Genomic DNA, 19,994 nt, shown 5'->3' with positions numbered 1-19,994 from the left:
CGCTGGAGGAAACCTTGAGAGGCTGAGAGGGGAGGGAGTTCCAGGAGAATTCCAGGACGTCATTTTGAGCGAGTATGTGACCAGAACTCGTCCCGTTGCTTTTGGGGTTCTACGGGCTACACGTAGGAATCTTTGGTGGTGGCACTGGATGTTGGGGGATCCGGAGTCACACGCAGACCTGCTCCACAGGCCTCATTTTACTTTTCTTTTCGGATTCATTTTCTGAAAAGGTGTCTCTTATCTCTATGATTACATTTCCTTTTCTCTCTCTCTCCGAGCAGATCATGGGAGTCCACGTATTGAGGTGACATGTATTGCCCGTGCCCCCCTCCCCCCCGTTTTCTGATTCATTTATTTCTCATTTTCTCCCAGCGTATGGTGGGGGTACCAATGTTAAGGTCAGCTGCATCGCCCTGTCCCCGCCTCCCCCCTCGGGTCAGAGCTTCAAGTGCGCCCATGCCCCGGTTGGTGCGCACCCACCCCATTCCTAATGGATGTGCACGCCCATCCCCTCCCCACGCCCGCCCGACACCCACCCGATGAAGGCGATTCCTCTGTGTCCACTTAGGTGTCCATCGGTTCCTACCAATCTGCCGGCGAGCGCGCGCACGTGGCGCTCTTGTGTCCGTTCTTGGGACACTTGGCTTACTGGAACGGGTTCCAGCTCTGGCCGGGAGAACACGAGAGGTGCCCTCTCACCGCTGTTCCTCATAGCTGAACGGCACTCCGTGGTGTCCACGCGCCACATTTCATTAATGCACCCGTGGATCGATGGGCACTCGGGGCGCTTCCACATCTTTGCGATTGTGAATGGCGCCCTAACTGTAACCCTGACCCCTACCCAGCCCAGTCTCCTCTGCCCCAGCCTGAGGCGCTCCTCCCCCGCCAGGCCCGTCACTGTCCTGGTCCCCTGCCTGACCGGCTCCTTCCCGCCCGGCCTGTCACCGTCCTCTGCCCCTGCGTGACACGCTCCTCCCCGCCCGGCCCATCACCTTGGCCCCTGCCTGACTCGCTCCTCCCCACCTCGGGCTCCTCCGTCGCCTGGGCCTTCCAAGGGCTTGGTGTGGACGCTGCTTCCAGGAAGCCCTCCAGGAACCCGGCAGCAGGGCGGCCGCAGCAGTCTCGCGCGGGGCACGTGCCCCCACTGTGCCGCGGGGGCCCAGCCTGGTGTCTTCTCTGAGGCCCTGCGGCTGCCGCTCCCCGCGAGGGGAGAGCCGTGGAGGTGGGGACCGCCTCCTGGTGGGGACGTACACCCAGCTCTCCGCCGCGTCGGATTCCGGGGCTCTCTGTCCTGCCTGCCCGGAGGCCCAGCTGGCCTGCGGGTCCTTAGAGTGGCAGAAACGTCCTCAAGCTGATATTGCCAGTCAGGTGGGTGTCTGCACTTTTGTGCCGGGCACCCCGGGGAGGCCCAGGGGCTGGCTGGACAACGCGGCCTGCTGGGGGTCGGGGGTGCGCTTTGGAGGAGCAACCGATGCCCTTTGGACTTTGCTAGCAGCGTCTGAGGTGTCTCTGAGCCCTGCTCCATGTCGGGGAGAGGAGGAGGAGCAGGAGGAGGAGGAGGAGGAGGAGGAGGTGGCAGGGGCCGTGACCTACAGTCGTGTTCCCGGGGTGGCACGGCATGTGGCTTCTTCCACAGGCTGCTTGGCCTGGGCTCCCTGCACCTGGGCCTTTGGAGGACTGGCCCTGTTCTTGCCGACACTTCCTGCAGGGACCCAGAGCTGGGAGGTTGCATCTCCCAGACCTGGGTCGGGCAGAGCCCCAGCGGGCCATGCCCACAACCTCTCTCAGCACGGGTCCCCCAGAAGGCTTCTTTGGGACCAGGATTCTCTTGCGGGTGACTGTTTAAGGTCTGGCCCCTGGGTGGAGGGGCACCAGGAGTAGAGGAGCAGGAAGGGGAAGGGGGTGGCCAGGCGAGGGGACACTTTGAGGCCAAGTCCAAGCTTCAGCCTGATCCTCCTGGGAACCCCGGGGTGTACATCACACCTCCTGGTTGTCCTGCTCTGAGACCGGGACCCGGGCTTCGCATTTTCACAGCAGCCAGTCGTGGGCTGAGGACACCTGGGGCGTTGGGAACTCCCTGGCTTCTCCTTGGTTTAACATCTGAGCTGCTTGTGAATCGTGCCGCCACACACGCCCGAGTGCAGGTGTCTTCTGCACAGACTGCGGGCCTCGCTCTTCTGAATGCCGCTAGCTCGCCACCCACCCACGGGTGAACCTGGTCAGGGTACTTTCTCTAAGGAGCAGACTCTGACCCCGGCGGGCTACCGGTGTTTTCATTTGCTCCTTTCTTTCTTCCATTTCGGGAAAGGCTTCCTTACTGGGTTTGGAAATCTCCTGTGCCTTTCCTCGCCTATTCTGTCAGCTTTAAATTTCTCTTTCAGTTGCCACCCTCACAGATGTATTAGGAAACTCTTTTCGGAGCATTCATTAGTGAAATGACCCAGATGAAGCTCGAATCCAATAGCTCATCGCCGATTTTTAGCAAGTCCACACCCCGGGGTGGTTGGGGTCCAATCCACCCCGGGCCAGGCCCAGGCCCCTTGGACCGGGCCAGAGAAGGACACAGAGCAGGGTCCGGCCCCCACGGTAGCGGTGCCCGCAGTTCTCCAAGGGCTTGGGGGTTTTCCAGAGGGAGGAGACAGAGGGGATTGATTTCTTCAGAGCCCCCCAAACCACCCCACCCCACCCCACCCCACCCCACCCCACCCCACCCATGGGACACATCCCGAGAGACGCCCCTACACTCGCTCCCCTCCCCCATGCGCTGTGCCCCAGCCCTGGCCCTGGGGAATAGGCGGCAGCCCACGCACAGGGCGGGGGGCACAGCTGAAAGGGTTTGTGGGGGAGGGCGGCCCCTGGCTGGGGGCAAAGGTCGAGCGCCCCGCGCGCGCGTGCGCAGTCAGCAGCGGCGGCGCGCTGGGGGTGGGGGGCGGGTAGGTGAAGGAGGCGAGGCGAGGAGAGGAGGGGGGCTGGAAGGTCTCCACCTTGGCGGGTCCACCCGTGGAGGCCCATCTCGCGCGCGCGCGCACGCGTGTGTGTGTGTGTGTGTGTGGACAGCCCCCCACGCCGCCCCGCCCCTCTCCCCAGTCCCGCGGAGCCCGCCGGACCCGGCCGGCGAGGGGAAGCGCAGAGAGGCTCGGCTTCTTGAGCGGGGCAGGGGCGCCCTCCACCGTCTCCGGCCAAGCCGGCCTGAACGCGCCCGGTCTCGTCTGATCTCCGAAGCTAAGCAGGGTGGGGCCTGGTTAGTACTTGGATGGGAGCCCGCCCGGGAATACCGGGTGCCGTAGGCTTTTGTTTTTTTTGTTTTTTGCCTCTTGTTCTGTCCCCTTTCTGGGAGCGCGGCGGCGGTCCGGGGGATCACCCCCACCCTCAGCGCCCGTCGCGGTGCCTGGCGCCCCAGCCCGCACCGTGGGGCCTCCTCTTGTCCCGAGCCGTGACACCGCCGCCACGCGGCAGCATGCGTGGCATCTGGACTGTCAGGTGTCAGACCAAAGGTCTGGTCTGTGGGAACCGACACGCTGGAGGAAACCTTGAGAGGCTGAGAGGGGAGGGAGTTCCAGGAGAATTCCAGGACGTCATTTTGAGCGAGTATGTGACCAGAACTCGTCCCGTTGCTTTTGGGGTTCTACGGGCTACACGTAGGAATCTTTGGTGGTGGCACTGGATGTTGGGGGATCCGGAGTCACACGCAGACCTGCTCCACAGGCCTCATTTTACTTTTCTTTTCGGATTCATTTTCTGAAAAGGTGTCTCTTATCTCTATGATTACATTTCCTTTTCTCTCTCTCTCCGAGCAGATCATGGGAGTCCACGTATTGAGGTGACATGTATTGCCCGTGCCCCCCTCCCCCCCGTTTTCTGATTCATTTATTTCTCATTTTCTCCCAGCGTATGGTGGGGGTACCAATGTTAAGGTCAGCTGCATCGCCCTGTCCCCGCCTCCCCCCTCGGGTCAGAGCTTCAAGTGCGCCCATGCCCCGGTTGGTGCGCACCCACCCCATTCCTAATGGATGTGCACGCCCATCCCCTCCCCACGCCCGCCCGACACCCACCCGATGAAGGCGATTCCTCTGTGTCCACTTAGGTGTCCATCGGTTCCTACCAATCTGCCGGCGAGCGCGCGCACGTGGCGCTCTTGTGTCCGTTCTTGGGACACTTGGCTTACTGGAACGGGTTCCAGCTCTGGCCGGGAGAACACGAGAGGTGCCCTCTCACCGCTGTTCCTCATAGCTGAACGGCACTCCGTGGTGTCCACGCGCCACATTTCATTAATGCACCCGTGGATCGATGGGCACTCGGGGCGCTTCCACATCTTTGCGATTGTGAATGGCGCCCTAACTGTAACCCTGACCCCTACCCAGCCCAGTCTCCTCTGCCCCAGCCTGAGGCGCTCCTCCCCCGCCAGGCCCGTCACTGTCCTGGTCCCCTGCCTGACCGGCTCCTTCCCGCCCGGCCTGTCACCGTCCTCTGCCCCTGCGTGACACGCTCCTCCCCGCCCGGCCCATCACCTTGGCCCCTGCCTGACTCGCTCCTCCCCACCTCGGGCTCCTCCGTCGCCTGGGCCTTCCAAGGGCTTGGTGTGGACGCTGCTTCCAGGAAGCCCTCCAGGAACCCGGCAGCAGGGCGGCCGCAGCAGTCTCGCGCGGGGCACGTGCCCCCACTGTGCCGCGGGGGCCCAGCCTGGTGTCTTCTCTGAGGCCCTGCGGCTGCCGCTCCCCGCGAGGGGAGAGCCGTGGAGGTGGGGACCGCCTCCTGGTGGGGACGTACACCCAGCTCTCCGCCGCGTCGGATTCCGGGGCTCTCTGTCCTGCCTGCCCGGAGGCCCAGCTGGCCTGCGGGTCCTTAGAGTGGCAGAAACGTCCTCAAGCTGATATTGCCAGTCAGGTGGGTGTCTGCACTTTTGTGCCGGGCACCCCGGGGAGGCCCAGGGGCTGGCTGGACAACGCGGCCTGCTGGGGGTCGGGGGTGCGCTTTGGAGGAGCAACCGATGCCCTTTGGACTTTGCTAGCAGCGTCTGAGGTGTCTCTGAGCCCTGCTCCATGTCGGGGAGAGGAGGAGGAGCAGGAGGAGGAGGAGGAGGAGGAGGAGGTGGCAGGGGCCGTGACCTACAGTCGTGTTCCCGGGGTGGCACGGCATGTGGCTTCTTCCACAGGCTGCTTGGCCTGGGCTCCCTGCACCTGGGCCTTTGGAGGACTGGCCCTGTTCTTGCCGACACTTCCTGCAGGGACCCAGAGCTGGGAGGTTGCATCTCCCAGACCTGGGTCGGGCAGAGCCCCAGCGGGCCATGCCCACAACCTCTCTCAGCACGGGTCCCCCAGAAGGCTTCTTTGGGACCAGGATTCTCTTGCGGGTGACTGTTTAAGGTCTGGCCCCTGGGTGGAGGGGCACCAGGAGTAGAGGAGCAGGAAGGGGAAGGGGGTGGCCAGGCGAGGGGACACTTTGAGGCCAAGTCCAAGCTTCAGCCTGATCCTCCTGGGAACCCCGGGGTGTACATCACACCTCCTGGTTGTCCTGCTCTGAGACCGGGACCCGGGCTTCGCATTTTCACAGCAGCCAGTCGTGGGCTGAGGACACCTGGGGCGTTGGGAACTCCCTGGCTTCTCCTTGGTTTAACATCTGAGCTGCTTGTGAATCGTGCCGCCACACACGCCCGAGTGCAGGTGTCTTCTGCACAGACTGCGGGCCTCGCTCTTCTGAATGCCGCTAGCTCGCCACCCACCCACGGGTGAACCTGGTCAGGGTACTTTCTCTAAGGAGCAGACTCTGACCCCGGCGGGCTACCGGTGTTTTCATTTGCTCCTTTCTTTCTTCCATTTCGGGAAAGGCTTCCTTACTGGGTTTGGAAATCTCCTGTGCCTTTCCTCGCCTATTCTGTCAGCTTTAAATTTCTCTTTCAGTTGCCACCCTCACAGATGTATTAGGAAACTCTTTTCGGAGCATTCATTAGTGAAATGACCCAGATGAAGCTCGAATCCAATAGCTCATCGCCGATTTTTAGCAAGTCCACACCCCGGGGTGGTTGGGGTCCAATCCACCCCGGGCCAGGCCCAGGCCCCTTGGACCGGGCCAGAGAAGGACACAGAGCAGGGTCCGGCCCCCACGGTAGCGGTGCCCGCAGTTCTCCAAGGGCTTGGGGGTTTTCCAGAGGGAGGAGACAGAGGGGATTGATTTCTTCAGAGCCCCCCAAACCACCCCACCCCACCCCACCCCACCCCACCCCACCCCACCCATGGGACACATCCCGAGAGACGCCCCTACACTCGCTCCCCTCCCCCATGCGCTGTGCCCCAGCCCTGGCCCTGGGGAATAGGCGGCAGCCCACGCACAGGGCGGGGGGCACAGCTGAAAGGGTTTGTGGGGGAGGGCGGCCCCTGGCTGGGGGCAAAGGTCGAGCGCCCCGCGCGCGCGTGCGCAGTCAGCAGCGGCGGCGCGCTGGGGGTGGGGGGCGGGTAGGTGAAGGAGGCGAGGCGAGGAGAGGAGGGGGGCTGGAAGGTCTCCACCTTGGCGGGTCCACCCGTGGAGGCCCATCTCGCGCGCGCGCGCACGCGTGTGTGTGTGTGTGTGTGTGGACAGCCCCCCACGCCGCCCCGCCCCTCTCCCCAGTCCCGCGGAGCCCGCCGGACCCGGCCGGCGAGGGGAAGCGCAGAGAGGCTCGGCTTCTTGAGCGGGGCAGGGGCGCCCTCCACCGTCTCCGGCCAAGCCGGCCTGAACGCGCCCGGTCTCGTCTGATCTCCGAAGCTAAGCAGGGTCGGGCCTGGTTAGTACTTGGATGGGAGACCGCCCGGGAATACCGGGTGCCGTAGGCTTTTGTTTTTTTTGTTTTTTGCCTCTTGTTCTGTCCCCTTTCTGGGAGCGCGGCGGCGGTCCGGGGGATCACCCCCACCCTCAGCGCCCGTCGCGGTGCCTGGCGCCCCAGCCCGCACCGTGGGGCCTCCTCTTGTCCCGAGCCGTGACACCGCCGCCACGCGGCAGCATGCGTGGCATCTGGACTGTCAGGTGTCAGACCAAAGGTCTGGTCTGTGGGAACCGACACGCTGGAGGAAACCTTGAGAGGCTGAGAGGGGAGGGAGTTCCAGGAGAATTCCAGGACGTCATTTTGAGCGAGTATGTGACCAGAACTCGTCCCGTTGCTTTTGGGGTTCTACGGGCTACACGTAGGAATCTTTGGTGGTGGCACTGGATGTTGGGGGATCCGGAGTCACACGCAGACCTGCTCCACAGGCCTCATTTTACTTTTCTTTTCGGATTCATTTTCTGAAAAGGTGTCTCTTATCTCTATGATTACATTTCCTTTTCTCTCTCTCTCCGAGCAGATCATGGGAGTCCACGTATTGAGGTGACATGTATTGCCCGTGCCCCCCTCCCCCCCGTTTTCTGATTCATTTATTTCTCATTTTCTCCCAGCGTATGGTGGGGGTACCAATGTTAAGGTCAGCTGCATCGCCCTGTCCCCGCCTCCCCCCTCGGGTCAGAGCTTCAAGTGCGCCCATGCCCCGGTTGGTGCGCACCCACCCCATTCCTAATGGATGTGCACGCCCATCCCCTCCCCACGCCCGCCCGACACCCACCCGATGAAGGCGATTCCTCTGTGTCCACTTAGGTGTCCATCGGTTCCTACCAATCTGCCGGCGAGCGCGCGCACGTGGCGCTCTTGTGTCCGTTCTTGGGACACTTGGCTTACTGGAACGGGTTCCAGCTCTGGCCGGGAGAACACGAGAGGTGCCCTCTCACCGCTGTTCCTCATAGCTGAACGGCACTCCGTGGTGTCCACGCGCCACATTTCATTAATGCACCCGTGGATCGATGGGCACTCGGGGCGCTTCCACATCTTTGCGATTGTGAATGGCGCCCTAACTGTAACCCTGACCCCTACCCAGCCCAGTCTCCTCTGCCCCAGCCTGAGGCGCTCCTCCCCCGCCAGGCCCGTCACTGTCCTGGTCCCCTGCCTGACCGGCTCCTTCCCGCCCGGCCTGTCACCGTCCTCTGCCCCTGCGTGACACGCTCCTCCCCGCCCGGCCCATCACCTTGGCCCCTGCCTGACTCGCTCCTCCCCACCTCGGGCTCCTCCGTCGCCTGGGCCTTCCAAGGGCTTGGTGTGGACGCTGCTTCCAGGAAGCCCTCCAGGAACCCGGCAGCAGGGCGGCCGCAGCAGTCTCGCGCGGGGCACGTGCCCCCACTGTGCCGCGGGGGCCCAGCCTGGTGTCTTCTCTGAGGCCCTGCGGCTGCCGCTCCCCGCGAGGGGAGAGCCGTGGAGGTGGGGACCGCCTCCTGGTGGGGACGTACACCCAGCTCTCCGCCGCGTCGGATTCCGGGGCTCTCTGTCCTGCCTGCCCGGAGGCCCAGCTGGCCTGCGGGTCCTTAGAGTGGCAGAAACGTCCTCAAGCTGATATTGCCAGTCAGGTGGGTGTCTGCACTTTTGTGCCGGGCACCCCGGGGAGGCCCAGGGGCTGGCTGGACAACGCGGCCTGCTGGGGGTCGGGGGTGCGCTTTGGAGGAGCAACCGATGCCCTTTGGACTTTGCTAGCAGCGTCTGAGGTGTCTCTGAGCCCTGCTCCATGTCGGGGAGAGGAGGAGGAGCAGGAGGAGGAGGAGGAGGAGGAGGAGGTGGCAGGGGCCGTGACCTACAGTCGTGTTCCCGGGGTGGCACGGCATGTGGCTTCTTCCACAGGCTGCTTGGCCTGGGCTCCCTGCACCTGGGCCTTTGGAGGACTGGCCCTGTTCTTGCCGACACTTCCTGCAGGGACCCAGAGCTGGGAGGTTGCATCTCCCAGACCTGGGTCGGGCAGAGCCCCAGCGGGCCATGCCCACAACCTCTCTCAGCACGGGTCCCCCAGAAGGCTTCTTTGGGACCAGGATTCTCTTGCGGGTGACTGTTTAAGGTCTGGCCCCTGGGTGGAGGGGCACCAGGAGTAGAGGAGCAGGAAGGGGAAGGGGGTGGCCAGGCGAGGGGACACTTTGAGGCCAAGTCCAAGCTTCAGCCTGATCCTCCTGGGAACCCCGGGGTGTACATCACACCTCCTGGTTGTCCTGCTCTGAGACCGGGACCCGGGCTTCGCATTTTCACAGCAGCCAGTCGTGGGCTGAGGACACCTGGGGCGTTGGGAACTCCCTGGCTTCTCCTTGGTTTAACATCTGAGCTGCTTGTGAATCGTGCCGCCACACACGCCCGAGTGCAGGTGTCTTCTGCACAGACTGCGGGCCTCGCTCTTCTGAATGCCGCTAGCTCGCCACCCACCCACGGGTGAACCTGGTCAGGGTACTTTCTCTAAGGAGCAGACTCTGACCCCGGCGGGCTACCGGTGTTTTCATTTGCTCCTTTCTTTCTTCCATTTCGGGAAAGGCTTCCTTACTGGGTTTGGAAATCTCCTGTGCCTTTCCTCGCCTATTCTGTCAGCTTTAAATTTCTCTTTCAGTTGCCACCCTCACAGATGTATTAGGAAACTCTTTTCGGAGCATTCATTAGTGAAATGACCCAGATGAAGCTCGAATCCAATAGCTCATCGCCGATTTTTAGCAAGTCCACACCCCGGGGTGGTTGGGGTCCAATCCACCCCGGGCCAGGCCCAGGCCCCTTGGACCGGGCCAGAGAAGGACACAGAGCAGGGTCCGGCCCCCACGGTAGCGGTGCCCGCAGTTCTCCAAGGGCTTGGGGGTTTTCCAGAGGGAGGAGACAGAGGGGATTGATTTCTTCAGAGCCCCCCAAACCACCCCACCCCACCCCACCCCACCCCACCCCACCCCACCCATGGGACACATCCCGAGAGACGCCCCTACACTCGCTCCCCTCCCCCATGCGCTGTGCCCCAGCCCTGGCCCTGGGGAATAGGCGGCAGCCCACGCACAGGGCGGGGGGCACAGCTGAAAGGGTTTGTGGGGGAGGGCGGCCCCTGGCTGGGGGCAAAGGTCGAGCGCCCCGCGCGCGCGTGCGCAGTCAGCAGCGGCGGCGCGCTGGGGGTGGGGGGCGGGTAGGTGAAGGAGGCGAGGCGAGGAGAGGAGGGGGGCTGGAAGGTCTCCACCTTGGCGGGTCCACCCGTGGAGGCCCATCTCGCGCGCGCGCGCACGCGTGTGTGTGTGTGTGTGTGTGTGTGTGTGTGTGTGTGTGTGTGTGTACAGCCCCCCACGCCGCCCCGCCCCTCTCCCCAGTCCCGCGGAGCCCGCCGGACCCGGCCGGCGAGGGGAAGCGCAGAGAGGCTCGGCTTCTTGAGCGGGGCAGGGGCGCCCTCCACCGTCTCCGGCCAAGCCGGCCTGAACGCGCCCGGTCTCGTCTGATCTCCGAAGCTAAGCAGGGTCGGGCCTGGTTAGTACTTGGATGGGAGACCGCCCGGGAATACCGGGTGCCGTAGGCTTTTGTTTTTTTTGTTTTTTGCCTCTTGTTCTGTCCCCTTTCTGGGAGCGCGGCGGCGGTCCGGGGGATCACCCCCACCCTCAGCGCCCGTCGCGGTGCCTGGCGCCCCAGCCCGCACCGTGGGGCCTCCTCTTGTCCCGAGCCGTGACACCGCCGCCACGCGGCAGCATGCGTGGCATCTGGACTGTCAGGTGTCAGACCAAAGGTCTGGTCTGTGGGAACCGACACGCTGGAGGAAACCTTGAGAGGCTGAGAGGGGAGGGAGTTCCAGGAGAATTCCAGGACGTCATTTTGAGCGAGTATGTGACCAGAACTCGTCCCGTTGCTTTTGGGGTTCTACGGGCTACACGTAGGAATCTTTGGTGGTGGCACTGGATGTTGGGGGATCCGGAGTCACACGCAGACCTGCTCCACAGGCCTCATTTTACTTTTCTTTTCGGATTCATTTTCTGAAAAGGTGTCTCTTATCTCTATGATTACATTTCCTTTTCTCTCTCTCTCCGAGCAGATCATGGGAGTCCACGTATTGAGGTGACATGTATTGCCCGTGCCCCCCTCCCCCCCGTTTTCTGATTCATTTATTTCTCATTTTCTCCCAGCGTATGGTGGGGGTACCAATGTTAAGGTCAGCTGCATCGCCCTGTCCCCGCCTCCCCCCTCGGGTCAGAGCTTCAAGTGCGCCCATGCCCCGGTTGGTGCGCACCCACCCCATTCCTAATGGATGTGCACGCCCATCCCCTCCCCACGCCCGCCCGACACCCACCCGATGAAGGCGATTCCTCTGTGTCCACTTAGGTGTCCATCGGTTCCTACCAATCTGCCGGCGAGCGCGCGCACGTGGCGCTCTTGTGTCCGTTCTTGGGACACTTGGCTTACTGGAACGGGTTCCAGCTCTGGCCGGGAGAACACGAGAGGTGCCCTCTCACCGCTGTTCCTCATAGCTGAACGGCACTCCGTGGTGTCCACGCGCCACATTTCATTAATGCACCCGTGGATCGATGGGCACTCGGGGCGCTTCCACATCTTTGCGATTGTGAATGGCGCCCTAACTGTAACCCTGACCCCTACCCAGCCCAGTCTCCTCTGCCCCAGCCTGAGGCGCTCCTCCCCCGCCAGGCCCGTCACTGTCCTGGTCCCCTGCCTGACCGGCTCCTTCCCGCCCGGCCTGTCACCGTCCTCTGCCCCTGCGTGACACGCTCCTCCCCGCCCGGCCCATCACCTTGGCCCCTGCCTGACTCGCTCCTCCCCACCTCGGGCTCCTCCGTCGCCTGGGCCTTCCAAGGGCTTGGTGTGGACGCTGCTTCCAGGAAGCCCTCCAGGAACCCGGCAGCAGGGCGGCCGCAGCAGTCTCGCGCGGGGCACGTGCCCCCACTGTGCCGCGGGGGCCCAGCCTGGTGTCTTCTCTGAGGCCCTGCGGCTGCCGCTCCCCGCGAGGGGAGAGCCGTGGAGGTGGGGACCGCCTCCTGGTGGGGACGTACACCCAGCTCTCCGCCGCGTCGGATTCCGGGGCTCTCTGTCCTGCCTGCCCGGAGGCCCAGCTGGCCTGCGGGTCCTTAGAGTGGCAGAAACGTCCTCAAGCTGATATTGCCAGTCAGGTGGGTGTCTGCACTTTTGTGCCGGGCACCCCGGGGAGGCCCAGGGGCTGGCTGGACAACGCGGCCTGCTGGGGGTCGGGGGTGCGCTTTGGAGGAGCAACCGATGCCCTTTGGACTTTGCTAGCAGCGTCTGAGGTGTCTCTGAGCCCTGCTCCATGTCGGGGAGAGGAGGAGGAGCAGGAGGAGGAGGAGGAGGAGGAGGAGGTGGCAGGGGCCGTGACCTACAGTCGTGTTCCCGGGGTGGCACGGCATGTGGCTTCTTCCACAGGCTGCTTGGCCTGGGCTCCCTGCACCTGGGCCTTTGGAGGACTGGCCCTGTTCTTGCCGACACTTCCTGCAGGGACCCAGAGCTGGGAGGTTGCATCTCCCAGACCTGGGTCGGGCAGAGCCCCAGCGGGCCATGCCCACAACCTCTCTCAGCACGGGTCCCCCAGAAGGCTTCTTTGGGACCAGGATTCTCTTGCGGGTGACTGTTTAAGGTCTGGCCCCTGGGTGGAGGGGCACCAGGAGTAGAGGAGCAGGAAGGGGAAGGGGGTGGCCAGGCGAGGGGACACTTTGAGGCCAAGTCCAAGCTTCAGCCTGATCCTCCTGGGAACCCCGGGGTGTACATCACACCTCCTGGTTGTCCTGCTCTGAGACCGGGACCCGGGCTTCGCATTTTCACAGCAGCCAGTCGTGGGCTGAGGACACCTGGGGCGTTGGGAACTCCCTGGCTTCTCCTTGGTTTAACATCTGAGCTGCTTGTGAATCGTGCCGCCACACACGCCCGAGTGCAGGTGTCTTCTGCACAGACTGCGGGCCTCGCTCTTCTGAATGCCGCTAGCTCGCCACCCACCCACGGGTGAACCTGGTCAGGGTACTTTCTCTAAGGAGCAGACTCTGACCCCGGCGGGCTACCGGTGTTTTCATTTGCTCCTTTCTTTCTTCCATTTCGGGAAAGGCTTCCTTACTGGGTTTGGAAATCTCCTGTGCCTTTCCTCGCCTATTCTGTCAGCTTTAAATTTCTCTTTCAGTTGCCACCCTCACAGATGTATTAGGAAACTCTTTTCGGAGCATTCATTAGTGAAATGACCCAGATGAAGCTCGAATCCAATAGCTCATCGCCGATTTTTAGCAAGTCCACACCCCGGGGTGGTTGGGGTCCAATCCACCCCGGGCCAGGCCCAGGCCCCTTGGACCGGGCCAGAGAAGGACACAGAGCAGGGTCCGGCCCCCACGGTAGCGGTGCCCGCAGTTCTCCAAGGGCTTGGGGGTTTTCCAGAGGGAGGAGACAGAGGGGATTGATTTCTTCAGAGCCCCCCAAACCACCCCACCCCACCCCACCCCACCCCACCCCACCCCACCCATGGGACACATCCCGAGAGACGCCCCTACACTCGCTCCCCTCCCCCATGCGCTGTGCCCCAGCCCTGGCCCTGGGGAATAGGCGGCAGCCCACGCACAGGGCGGGGGGCACAGCTGAAAGGGTTTGTGGGGGAGGGCGGCCCCTGGCTGGGGGCAAAGGTCGAGCGCCCCGCGCGCGCGTGCGCAGTCAGCAGCGGCGGCGCGCTGGGGGTGGGGGGCGGGTAGGTGAAGGAGGCGAGGCGAGGAGAGGAGGGGGGCTGGAAGGTCTCCACCTTGGCGGGTCCACCCGTGGAGGCCCATCTCGCGCGCGCGCGCACGCGTGTGTGTGTGTGTGTGTGTGTGTGTGTGTGTGTGTGTACAGCCCCCCACGCCGCCCCGCCCCTCTCCCCAGTCCCGCGGAGCCCGCCGGACCCGGCCGGCGAGGGGAAGCGCAGAGAGGCTCGGCTTCTTGAGCGGGGCAGGGGCGCCCTCCACCGTCTCCGGCCAAGCCGGCCTGAACGCGCCCGGTCTCGTCTGATCTCCGAAGCTAAGCAGGGTGGGGCCTGGTTAGTACTTGGATGGGAGCCCGCCCGGGAATACCGGGTGCCGTAGGCTTTTGTTTTTTTTGTTTTTTGCCTCTTGTTCTGTCCCCTTTCTGGGAGCGCGGCGGCGGTCCGGGGGATCACCCCCACCCTCAGCGCCCGTCGCGGTGCCTGGCGCCCCAGCCCGCACCGTGGGGCCTCCTCTTGTCCCGAGCCGTGACACCGCCGCCACGCGGCAGCATGCGTGGCATCTGGACTGTCAGGTGTCAGACCAAAGGTCTGGTCTGTGGGAACCGACACGCTGGAGGAAACCTTGAGAGGCTGAGAGGGGAGGGAGTTCCAGGAGAATTCCAGGACGTCATTTTGAGCGAGTATGTGACCAGAACTCGTCCCGTTGCTTTTGGGGTTCTACGGGCTACACGTAGGAATCTTTGGTGGTGGCACTGGATGTTGGGGGATCCGGAGTCACACGCAGACCTGCTCCACAGGCCTCATTTTACTTTTCTTTTCGGATTCATTTTCTGAAAAGGTGTCTCTTATCTCTATGATTACATTTCCTTTTCTCTCTCTCTCCGAGCAGATCATGGGAGTCCACGTATTGAGGTGACATGTATTGCCCGTGCCCCCCTCCCCCCCGTTTTCTGATTCATTTATTTCTCATTTTCTCCCAGCGTATGGTGGGGGTACCAATGTTAAGGTCAGCTGCATCGCCCTGTCCCCGCCTCCCCCCTCGGGTCAGAGCTTCAAGTGCGCCCATGCCCCGGTTGGTGCGCACCCACCCCATTCCTAATGGATGTGCACGCCCATCCCCTCCCCACGCCCGCCCGACACCCACCCGATGAAGGCGATTCCTCTGTGTCCACTTAGGTGTCCATCGGTTCCTACCAATCTGCCGGCGAGCGCGCGCACGTGGCGCTCTTGTGTCCGTTCTTGGGACACTTGGCTTACTGGAACGGGTTCCAGCTCTGGCCGGGAGAACACGAGAGGTGCCCTCTCACCGCTGTTCCTCATAGCTGAACGGCACTCCGTGGTGTCCACGCGCCACATTTCATTAATGCACCCGTGGATCGATGGGCACTCGGGGCGCTTCCACATCTTTGCGATTGTGAATGGCGCCCTAACTGTAACCCTGACCCCTACCCAGCCCAGTCTCCTCTGCCCCAGCCTGAGGCGCTCCTCCCCCGCCAGGCCCGTCACTGTCCTGGTCCCCTGCCTGACCGGCTCCTTCCCGCCCGGCCTGTCACCGTCCTCTGCCCCTGCGTGACACGCTCCTCCCCGCCCGGCCCATCACCTTGGCCCCTGCCTGACTCGCTCCTCCCCACCTCGGGCTCCTCCGTCGCCTGGGCCTTCCAAGGGCTTGGTGTGGACGCTGCTTCCAGGAAGCCCTCCAGGAACCCGGCAGCAGGGCGGCCGCAGCAGTCTCGCGCGGGGCACGTGCCCCCACTGTGCCGCGGGGGCCCAGCCTGGTGTCTTCTCTGAGGCCCTGCGGCTGCCGCTCCCCGCGAGGGGAGAGCCGTGGAGGTGGGGACCGCCTCCTGGTGGGGACGTACACCCAGCTCTCCGCCGCGTCGGATTCCGGGGCTCTCTGTCCTGCCTGCCCGGAGGCCCAGCTGGCCTGCGGGTCCTTAGAGTGGCAGAAACGTCCTCAAGCTGATATTGCCAGTCAGGTGGGTGTCTGCACTTTTGTGCCGGGCACCCCGGGGAGGCCCAGGGGCTGGCTGGACAACGCGGCCTGCTGGGGGTCGGGGGTGCGCTTTGGAGGAGCAACCGATGCCCTTTGGACTTTGCTAGCAGCGTCTGAGGTGTCTCTGAGCCCTGCTCCATGTCGGGGAGAGGAGGAGGAGCAGGAGGAGGAGGAGGAGGAGGAGGAGGTGGCAGGGGCCGTGACCTACAGTCGTGTTCCCGGGGTGGCACGGCATGTGGCTTCTTCCACAGGCTGCTTGGCCTGGGCTCCCTGCACCTGGGCCTTTGGAGGACTGGCCCTGTTCTTGCCGACACTTCCTGCAGGGACCCAGAGCTGGGAGGTTGCATCTCCCAGACCTGGGTCGGGCAGAGCCCCAGCGGGCCATGCCCACAACCTCTCTCAGCACGGGTCCCCCAGAAGGCTTCTTTGGGACCAGGATTCTCTTGCGGGTGACTGTTTAAGGTCTGGCCCCTGGGTGGAGGGGCACCAGGAGTAGAGGAGCAGGAAGGGGAAGGGGGTGGCCAGGCGAGGGGACACTTTGAGGCCAAGTCCAAGCTTCAGCCTGATCCTCCTGGGAACCCCGGGGTGTACATCACACCTCCTGGTTGTCCTGCTCTGAGACCGGGACCCGGGCTTCGCATTTTCACAGCAGCCAGTCGTGGGCTGAGGACACCTGGGGCGTTGGGAACTCCCTGGCTTCTCCTTGGTTTAACATCTGAGCTGCTTGTGAATCGTGCTGCCACACACGCCCGAGTGCAGGTGTCTTCTGCACAGACTGCGGGCCTCGCTCTTCTGAATGCCGCTAGCTCGCCACCCACCCACGGGTGAACCTGGTCAGGGTACTTTCTCTAAGGAGCAGACTCTGACCCTGGCGGGCTACCGGTGTTTTCATTTGCTCCTTTCTTTCTTCCATTTCGGGAAAGGCTTCCTTACTGGGTTTGGAAATCTCCTGTGCCTTTCCTCGCCTATTCTGTCAGCTTTAAATTTCTCTTTCAGTTGCCACCCTCACAGATGTATTAGGAAACTCTTTTCGGAGCATTCATTAGTGAAATGACCCAGATGAAGCTCGAATCCAATAGCTCATCGCCGATTTTTAGCAAGTCCACACCCCGGGGTGGTTGGGGTCCAATCCACCCCGGGCCAGGCCCAGGCCCCTTGGACCGGGCCAGAGAAGGACACAGAGCAGGGTCCGGCCCCCACGGTAGCGGTGCCCGCAGTTCTCCAAGGGCTTGGGGGTTTTCCAGAGGGAGGAGACAGAGGGGATTGATTTCTTCAGAGCCCCCCAAACCACCCCACCCCACCCCACCCCACCCCACCCCACCCCACCCATGGGACACATCCCGAGAGACGCCCCTACACTCGCTCCCCTCCCCCATGCGCTGTGCCCCAGCCCTGGCCCTGGGGAATAGGCGGCAGCCCACGCACAGGGCGGGGGGCACAGCTGAAAGGGTTTGTGGGGGAGGGCGGCCCCTGGCTGGGGGCAAAGGTCGAGCGCCCCGCGCGCGCGTGCGCAGTCAGCAGCGGCGGCGCGCTGGGGGTGGGGGGCGGGTAGGTGAAGGAGGCGAGGCGAGGAGAGGAGGGGGGCTGGAAGGTCTCCACCTTGGCGGGTCCACCCGTGGAGGCCCATCTCGCGCGCGCGCGCACGCGTGTGTGTGTGTGTGTGTGTGGACAGCCCCCCACGCCGCCCCGCCCCTCTCCCCAGTCCCGCGGAGCCCGCCGGACCCGGCCGGCGAGGGGAAGCGCAGAGAGGCTCGGCTTCTTGAGCGGGGCAGGGGCGCCCTCCACCGTCTCCGGCCAAGCCGGCCTGAACGCGCCCGGTCTCGTCTGATCTCCGAAGCTAAGCAGGGTCGGGCCTGGTTAGTACTTGGATGGGAGACCGCCCGGGAATACCGGGTGCCGTAGGCTTTTGTTTTTTTTGTTTTTTGCCTCTTGTTCTGTCCCCTTTCTGGGAGCGCGGCGGCGGTCCGGGGGATCACCCCCACCCTCAGCGCCCGTCGCGGTGCCTGGCGCCCCAGCCCGCACCGTGGGGCCTCCTCTTGTCCCGAGCCGTGACACCGCCGCCACGCGGCAGCATGCGTGGCATCTGGACTGTCAGGTGTCAGACCAAAGGTCTGGTCTGTGGGAACCGACACGCTGGAGGAAACCTTGAGAGGCTGAGAGGGGAGGGAGTTCCAGGAGAATTCCAGGACGTCATTTTGAGCGAGTATGTGACCAGAACTCGTCCCGTTGCTTTTGGGGTTCTACGGGCTACACGTAGGAATCTTTGGTGGTGGCACTGGATGTTGGGGGATCCGGAGTCACACGCAGACCTGCTCCACAGGCCTCATTTTACTTTTCTTTTCGGATTCATTTTCTGAAAAGGTGTCTCTTATCTCTATGATTACATTTCCTTTTCTCTCTCTCTCCGAGCAGATCATGGGAGTCCACGTATTGAGGTGACATGTATTGCCCGTGCCCCCCTCCCCCCCGTTTTCTGATTCATTTATTTCTCATTTTCTCCCAGCGTATGGTGGGGGTACCAATGTTAAGGTCAGCTGCATCGCCCTGTCCCCGCCTCCCCCCTCGGGTCAGAGCTTCAAGTGCGCCCATGCCCCGGTTGGTGCGCACCCACCCCATTCCTAATGGATGTGCACGCCCATCCCCTCCCCACGCCCGCCCGACACCCACCCGATGAAGGCGATTCCTCTGTGTCCACTTAGGTGTCCATCGGTTCCTACCAATCTGCCGGCGAGCGCGCGCACGTGGCGCTCTTGTGTCCGTTCTTGGGACACTTGGCTTACTGGAACGGGTTCCAGCTCTGGCCGGGAGAACACGAGAGGTGCCCTCTCACCGCTGTTCCTCATAGCTGAACGGCACTCCGTGGTGTCCACGCGCCACATTTCATTAATGCACCCGTGGATCGATGGGCACTCGGGGCGCTTCCACATCTTTGCGATTGTGAATGGCGCCCTAACTGTAACCCTGACCCCTACCCAGCCCAGTCTCCTCTGCCCCAGCCTGAGGCGCTCCTCCCCCGCCAGGCCCGTCACTGTCCTGGTCCCCTGCCTGACCGGCTCCTTCCCGCCCGGCCTGTCACCGTCCTCTGCCCCTGCGTGACACGCTCCTCCCCGCCCGGCCCATCACCTTGGCCCCTGCCTGACTCGCTCCTCCCCACCTCGGGCTCCTCCGTCGCCTGGGCCTTCCAAGGGCTTGGTGTGGACGCTGCTTCCAGGAAGCCCTCCAGGAACCCGGCAGCAGGGCGGCCGCAGCAGTCTCGCGCGGGGCACGTGCCCCCACTGTGCCGCGGGGGCCCAGCCTGGTGTCTTCTCTGAGGCCCTGCGGCTGCCGCTCCCCGCGAGGGGAGAGCCGTGGAGGTGGGGACCGCCTCCTGGTGGGGACGTACACCCAGCTCTCCGCCGCGTCGGATTCCGGGGCTCTCTGTCCTGCCTGCCCGGAGGCCCAGCTGGCCTGCGGGTCCTTAGAGTGGCAGAAACGTCCTCAAGCTGATATTGCCAGTCAGGTGGGTGTCTGCACTTTTGTGCCGGGCACCCCGGGGAGGCCCAGGGGCTGGCTGGACAACGCGGCCTGCTGGGGGTCGGGGGTGCGCTTTGGAGGAGCAACCGATGCCCTTTGGACTTTGCTAGCAGCGTCTGAGGTGTCTCTGAGCCCTGCTCCATGTCGGGGAGAGGAGGAGGAGCAGGAGGAGGAGGAGGAGGAGGAGGAGGTGGCAGGGGCCGTGACCTACAGTCGTGTTCCCGGGGTGGCACGGCATGTGGCTTCTTCCACAGGCTGCTTGGCCTGGGCTCCCTGCACCTGGGCCTTTGGAGGACTGGCCCTGTTCTTGCCGACACTTCCTGCAGGGACCCAGAGCTGGGAGGTTGCATCTCCCAGACCTGGGTCGGGCAGAGCCCCAGCGGGCCATGCCCACAACCTCTCTCAGCACGGGTCCCCCAGAAGGCTTCTTTGGGACCAGGATTCTCTTGCGGGTGACTGTTTAAGGTCTGGCCCCTGGGTGGAGGGGCACCAGGAGTAGAGGAGCAGGAAGGGGAAGGGGGTGGCCAGGCGAGGGGACACTTTGAGGCCAAGTCCAAGCTTCAGCCTGATCCTCCTGGGAACCCCGGGGTGTACATCACACCTCCTGGTTGTCCTGCTCTGAGACCGGGACCCGGGCTTCGCATTTTCACAGCAGCCAGTCGTGGGCTGAGGACACCTGGGGCGTTGGGAACTCCCTGGCTTCTCCTTGGTTTAACATCTGAGCTGCTTGTGAATCGAGCCGCCACACACGCCCGAGTGCAGGTGTCTTCTGCACAGACTGTGGGCCTCGCTCTTCTGAATGCCGCTAGCTCGCCACCCACCCACGGGTGAACCTGGTCAGGGTACTTTCTCTAATGAGCAGACTCTGACCCCGGCGGGCTACCGGTGTTTTCATTTGCTCCTTTCTTTCTTCCATTTCGGGAAAGGCTTCCTTACTGGGTTTGGAAATCTCCTGTGCCTTTCCTCGCCTATTCTGTCAGCTTTAAATTTCT

At 63.5% G+C, this 19,994-nt stretch overlaps 5 pseudogenes; all 5 read left to right on the top strand.

The window, feature by feature from the left end:
* Positions 1 to 3,171: 3,171 nt before the first annotated feature.
* Positions 3,172 to 3,290, top strand: LOC142862902 (uncharacterized; annotated as a pseudogene).
* Positions 3,291 to 6,687: 3,397 nt separating this feature from the next.
* Positions 6,688 to 6,806, top strand: LOC142862783 (uncharacterized; annotated as a pseudogene).
* A 3,421-nt stretch (positions 6,807 to 10,227) lies between these two features.
* LOC142862782 (uncharacterized) lies at positions 10,228 to 10,346 on the top strand (annotated as a pseudogene).
* Positions 10,347 to 13,759: 3,413 nt separating this feature from the next.
* Positions 13,760 to 13,878, top strand: LOC142862901 (uncharacterized; annotated as a pseudogene).
* A 3,397-nt stretch (positions 13,879 to 17,275) lies between these two features.
* LOC142862781 (uncharacterized) lies at positions 17,276 to 17,394 on the top strand (annotated as a pseudogene).
* Positions 17,395 to 19,994: the final 2,600 nt, after the last annotated feature.

The sequence above is a fragment of the Microcebus murinus genome, chromosome 20, assembly GCF_040939455.1.
Source record: "Microcebus murinus isolate Inina chromosome 20, M.murinus_Inina_mat1.0, whole genome shotgun sequence".
Taxonomy (NCBI): domain Eukaryota; kingdom Metazoa; phylum Chordata; class Mammalia; order Primates; family Cheirogaleidae; genus Microcebus; species Microcebus murinus.
The sequence above is the reverse complement of the archived record's forward strand: the minus strand, read 5'-3'. Positions and strand labels throughout refer to the sequence as shown.